Source organism: Schistocerca nitens, chromosome 1 (assembly GCF_023898315.1).
Source record: "Schistocerca nitens isolate TAMUIC-IGC-003100 chromosome 1, iqSchNite1.1, whole genome shotgun sequence".
Taxonomy (NCBI): Eukaryota; Metazoa; Arthropoda; class Insecta; order Orthoptera; family Acrididae; genus Schistocerca; species Schistocerca nitens.
Window position 1 is genome coordinate 610,133,732 of NC_064614.1, and position 6,176 is coordinate 610,139,907.

Consider the following 6,176-nt stretch of genomic DNA (forward strand, 5'->3'; position numbering starts at 1 on the left):
CATACCGTCAAAAATCTGTTCTTTCTGCCTCTGAATAAATTCTAACTTGATATTTAGATGGTGCTTTCTGATTATAATTTTAAATCTGTTACTAAAAAAAGGGCTTTTAGGAATAAAATTTCTAAAATTTCCACTTGCTGAAAGAAATTTGATTTGTTTTCATCAGTTACACACTGGCAACTACTTCCACGCTCACATAGTGCGATTAAATGTGTTAATGTTCTTTATGAGTCGCTAGTAAACAGGGTAAATTCTTAATAAAAGGTTTTGAAAGCAAATTCACGTTCACATCATATTCATCATCATTCATGACAGTGGCTAGATTGGACTGTGTCAAAATTGGCAACGGCCTTGCCGCAGTGAATACACCGGTTCCCGTGAGATCACCGAAGTTAAGCGCTGTCGGGCGTGGCCGGCACTTTGATGGGTGACCATCCAGGCCGCCATGCGCTGTTGCCATTTTTCGTGGTGCAGTCAGCCTCGTGAAGACAATTGAGGAGCTACTCGACCGAATAGTAGCTGCTCCGGTCAATGAAAGCCACCACGGACGTGTCACAGATGAGAAGATCTTCACAGCCTCCCTTTCCCATGTTTCACCCCTTCTTTTGAGTCTCTGCGATAGACGTCCTAATCGTGACACCCAGGGTTGAAATCAAGCGGTTTTCTCCTGGGTGGCCAAGGAAAACATTTCAGATACATCACCGCTCAGAATCGACACCAAAAGGCATCGGCAGGTGGCACAAACGACGTCAATGACACCACCCTTTTCCCTGGGGTGTTGATTGCCAAATACTTTGCGGTTAAAAATGGTAGTTTTCAGTGTGATGAGTAACATGAAGATGTTCTTGATAACCTTTTGCTGACACCCTAGGGCGTTTCAACCCTTCTCTAAGGGCATTGTAGGGCTGTATCAACATTGAACTCCTTTGGATTTCAGCACAACCGCAATTTTTGCTCTCACGTACAGGCTGGAACCACTACATACCATTCAAAACCATTCAACAAAATTTGTATGTGATCCGAAGCAGCAAAGGGAACGTATGCTTTTTCAGCCTTCCTGCTTCCACCCTCATGGGCCATGATCATGGAGAGGTTCAGTATAACATCTGTGTGAACAAAACGTCAAAACGTCCCTCCAAGGCCCCCAATTGTACAACTCCCTTGGTGCCACCACGCAACTTTGTGGGCACGTTACAAATGTACCTGTCAGAAACTTTTACACCAGCCTGGGGGCCGTTCTAGTGGCTGGAGGTAGGCAAACTCCCCCCCCCCCCCAAAGTGTGTCGAAGGGGTTGCCTAAGCCTCAGGCGGTAGAGCAGCCGCCAGCCTGATTTGGTGTCGAAAGTTCTGAAGGTAGGGGAAGACGTGGCAAGACGCGGAGGTGGGGTAAAACGGGGAAGGGCTATAAGCTACAGTTAGAGTGCTGCCATCTGTGGATAGCTACGTCAAAATCATCAATACACAGGTCCCAGTGTGTTGACATTGCTGAACCTTAGTTTCGCGGCGGGTTCTGTGAGCTTTGCAAGGTACGTACAATTGTTATACTGATTTGCAATGTTTTACACCTTTCGAGGTCCAAAAATTGTGCTTCGTGTACATTTGTCCAGACTGTATATATAGCACTGAACAGTACGTCTTATTAACAGTAAACTGCTGTGTCAGTAGTCAATGTTCACTAAATAGTGTTCATGTAGGCGTAACATAACCTGACAGCATGGTAGGTGGCAAGGCGGGGTGGGGCAAGATGGGGAGCTTCCCCGTGTTGCCCCTACTATTTGTCCAACCATTACGTTCTTATCGTCTCGCTCCGGGTTTTGGACACGTACATTATACGTTGAATACAATTGTAAATAGAATGGTATTCGTTATTCCAACGTTTCCTGATTAATTACAAAGTATGCCTTAGACTATATGGTGAATACAAGTACACAAAACGTGCAAAGTCAGTATTCTTGTTATGCTTCAACGACTGACTATTGGAAATATGGTATTTACTATATAATATAGATTACCAGGAATGATCTTACTCAAAAGTATGTTTCACGTGTTTTGCAAGGTACGTACAATTGTTATACTGATTTGCAATGATTCGCAAGTATCGGTGACAAACGCAAGACTGGTCATTGGAGTCAATGGAAGACGCTGTAAATGCTGTTATAGAAAGTCATATGGGTTCTTTCATGGCTGCTCGACAGTTCAACGTGCCACAGACAACGACTGAACGACATGTGGCAAAGAAACGTGCTAATCCTGGTTATACAGTTGTGAAAAGATTAGGACCAATCACTAGTGTGTTTACCCCAGAAAAAGAGGCAGAACTTAATGACTACTTAACACAGATCGAAGGACAGTATTTTGGCCTAACACTTAAAGAAATTTGTGAACTTCCTTTTCAGCTAGCTGAACGAAACAACTTCAAACGTCCATTTAATACTGCAGCCAAATCTGCTGGAAGAGATTGGATAAATGGGTTTCTTGCATGAAATCCTACCTTAATAATACGAAAAACAGAGGCCACATTAATCGAGTTGCTGTAGATCGGTTTTTCGATTTGTTAGAAAGTCAATTAGACACTTTCAAGTTTACGCGAGGCAGAATTTTCAATTGCGGTGAGACTGGTTTAACAGTCACTCCAAAAGGCGACACAAAGGTGGTTGCTTTGAAAGGGCGCAGACAGGTGGGAGCAGTTACTTCAGCAGAAAGAGGCCAGACTGTGACTGCAGAAATCTGTGTTGCAGCGTCGGGGTGCTGCGTACCACCTATATTAATTTATCCTCAAAAACGGATGCAACAAACGTTTGAGACTGGCCTGCCCCATGGTGCGTGGGCAGAAGTCCAAGAAACTGGTTGGATGACGAAAGAACTATTTATGACTTGGCTTAAGAAGTTTCTTGCATTTACTGGAGCGCCAAAGGAAAGACCAATACTTCTCATATTGGACGGCCACGAAACGCACTCCAAGAATTTAGAACTAATAGATGTGGCCCGCGAAAATGGGGTTGTCTTCCTGTGTTTGCCACCACACTGCTCACACCGTCTTCAACCATTGGACGTGGCATTTATGAAAACTCTCAGTAAATTTTACGAAGATGAAGTAAGATCGTGGCTTCACACCCATCCTGGAAAAGTTGTTACGCTGCATCAGATCGTAAGTTTATTCGGCAAAGCCTTCATTCATTCAGCTACAATGTCCACAGCAGTGAACGGGTTTCGGAAAACAGGCATTTGGCCTGTAAACAGAAATGTGTTTCAAGAAAGTGATTACCTTCCCTATTCAACTACAGACATTCATCAAGCTCACACATCTAAAGTTACAGAAACGGAAGACCAAATACCAGAGATGTTGTCAAGACGTAAAACACCTGAACAATTAACAACTAATATTCAAGCCTCTGTTTCGTCTAACTTTCAGGTTATCAGCCCTCAAATGGTGTTTGCTATTCCAAAGGTGGATAAAAAGACCAAAAGGAAACCATCTAACAGGCGTGGAAAACCCGTTGTTTTAACCGAATCCCCTTATAGGAGAGAACTATCTGAAGAAATTAAACGAAAAGTAGTCCCCAAACGTTCATCTAAACGAAAACTCTTCTCACAGACGTTTAATAAACCTGGGATACCACCAAAATGACATAATGACAACGAAAAAGTGACGAACGTTACTGACGTCTTAACCACCCCTTCATGCTCAAGGGATAATAAACTGAGGTCGAATGACAACGAGGAAGAGAGTTAAGATGTTTATACTGCTATGACTTCTCTGAAGGAGGCTGACCGAGTGAGGTGGCGCAGTGGTTAGCACACTGGACTCGCATTTTGGAGGACGACGGTTCAATCCCGTCTCCGGCCATCCTGATTTAGTTTTTCCGTGATTTCCCTAAATCGTTTCAGGCAAATGCCGGGATGGTTCCTTTGAAAGGGCACGGCTGATTTCCTTCCCCATCCTTCCCTCACCCGAGCTTGCGCTCCGTCTCTAATGACCTCGTTGTCGACGGGACGTTAAACACTAATCTCCTCCTCCTCCTCCTGAAGGAGGCTGCATACGGTGTATTAGCTGCTGACGCTGGCCCCACGACACTTGTGCAGGGATAGAAAGTGATGATGACGAGGCTGTCGACACTTGTGTACTATGTGAAAGTAAGATGCCTAAATAAAACGTAATACCTGATTCTACAATTCGCAGAACCATGTTTCGAAACCTAATCGTTACATGATTTCGTTATTCCAGTCCTTATTTAAGTTTTAGAGATGAATTCATGCTAGTTCCCCGTCTTACCCCGCATATGGGGCAAGACGGGGAATTGGTAGTTTATGTTTCAAATCGAGATATTTCTAACTAAATGTAACAAGTTTGCAGGTTTCTTTGCATGCTATTGTAATTCAATGGTTAAGTAAACAAATGATAATCAGACCTACTTGAAATTATTTGTTTTTGTCCCTTTTGTAAGGGTTTAAAGTTAGCTTCCCCATCTTGCCCCGCCTTCCCCCACAATTCTAACGTCCTCAACGAAGGTGCGTGAGTTGCACCGAGTGCCTTAGAGGGACATTTTGCCGTTTTGTTCACATAGACGTTAATGCCGAACCCCTTCATGACCACGCCACACTAGGGCGTGAACAGGAGGGTTGAAAAAGCGTAAGTAACTTTTGCCGCTTCGGATCACGTTTAGATTTCATTGAATGGTTCCATCCTTTACACGAGAGCAAACATGGCGATCGCATTGTACTACAGAGAGATGCGACAACGTTCAGCTGGGATGCAGCCCCATAATGTCCTTAGATAGCGTTTGAAACGTCTGATTGTGTCAGCAATATCAAAGGTAGTCAACAACATTTTCCTGTTGCTCATTGCAGTGCGAAATGTGTGTATCAACGCCCCGGGGAAAAGAGGTGGTCTCATTGAGGACCTTTGTGCCACCTCCAGACGTCTTTTCTTGTCCATTCTGAGCAACGGTACGTCTGAAATGTTTTCCTCGGCCACCTATAAGAAAACCGCGTGTTTTCAGCGCTGGGTGTGACGGTCGGTACTCCATCGCAAAAGAAGGGGTGAAATGTCGGTAGGAGGGGCTGCGACGACCTTCTCGTCGTGTGACGCGCCCACGGTGGCGCTGGACAGAATCGTGGTGAATCTGGTGTCAGTGTGACATCATTAACACACGTTACAGCTCACATGAATTTCCGAGTTGTAACCAATTTTTTTGCCTTTGTCGACTCCTTGCTGTTTATAGCGTCGCCAGGCGTACCGCATTTTCATCATTACAGAGGAAGGTTGTAGGTACCTTTGAGCCGAATTTCAAATTTATGCGTCGCAATGGTAGGCATGCACGGGGTTTCGAAAAAGTGACCTTTTAACTCTGTTGCTCAGTGTACCAACGAGAACTAACATGTACGAGGGAAAAGTGGGGAGGGGAAAGGGGACGTAAAATGGTACATTACCTTCAATTTCATCATCTCTAATGGTTTTAATTGACAGGTTGGATGTATTTGATTTTATAAGTTATCAGCTTTATTGCTGATTTATTGTCATTTCTTTTCTTTGGCCTTAAATTGTTTTGATTCGTTTGTGGCGAAAAATGTTCTCGAACCTCCCCTGGTCAGAAAGATACCCAGATTTGTCCCTAATAGAACACGCGCGGGAGAAGATCGGACGTCAACTCCTTGGTAGTAAAATTATCCAAAGCCACTTGCAACAATTGTGGACCAGCATACCTCAGGTGATGGTACAACGGATTTATATCAGACTTCCCATCCGAATCAGCGCATGCATCCAACCAAGTAGGGTCTAACGTCATACTGATTTGTGGGGCCATACTGCCAAGTTCTTTGTAAATTTGACTCAATATTGTGAGCACGGAAATAACATCATTTCCTCCACTTCTTGCGAGTGCTTCACATGACTGTCAGGAAGTGCACTTAATAATTAAAACGCATAGGAAACTGTTCAGAATACATCAGTAATTTGGCACATATGTTTCGATAAAATGAATAGAAGTTAAAATAAATGTGGTAGTAAGTCAATGGATGTATACAGATGAAGAAAAATTACTGTGATTCAGACTAAAAGGTGACTTAATTTCTCAAACTCCTGGATTTGTAGAGGTATTTATACAGAGTGATCAGAAGCAATGTGAGAATGTTGTAAGGCTGTTACAGAGCAGGTTCTGCTGAGAAGTAATTGTTAA

The 6,176-nt window shown here is 43.6% G+C and overlaps 1 pseudogene; it reads left to right on the forward strand.

Moving 5' to 3' along the window:
* Positions 1–341: 341 nt before the first annotated feature.
* Positions 342–459, forward strand: LOC126210801 (5S ribosomal RNA; annotated as a pseudogene).
* Positions 460–6,176: the final 5,717 nt, after the last annotated feature.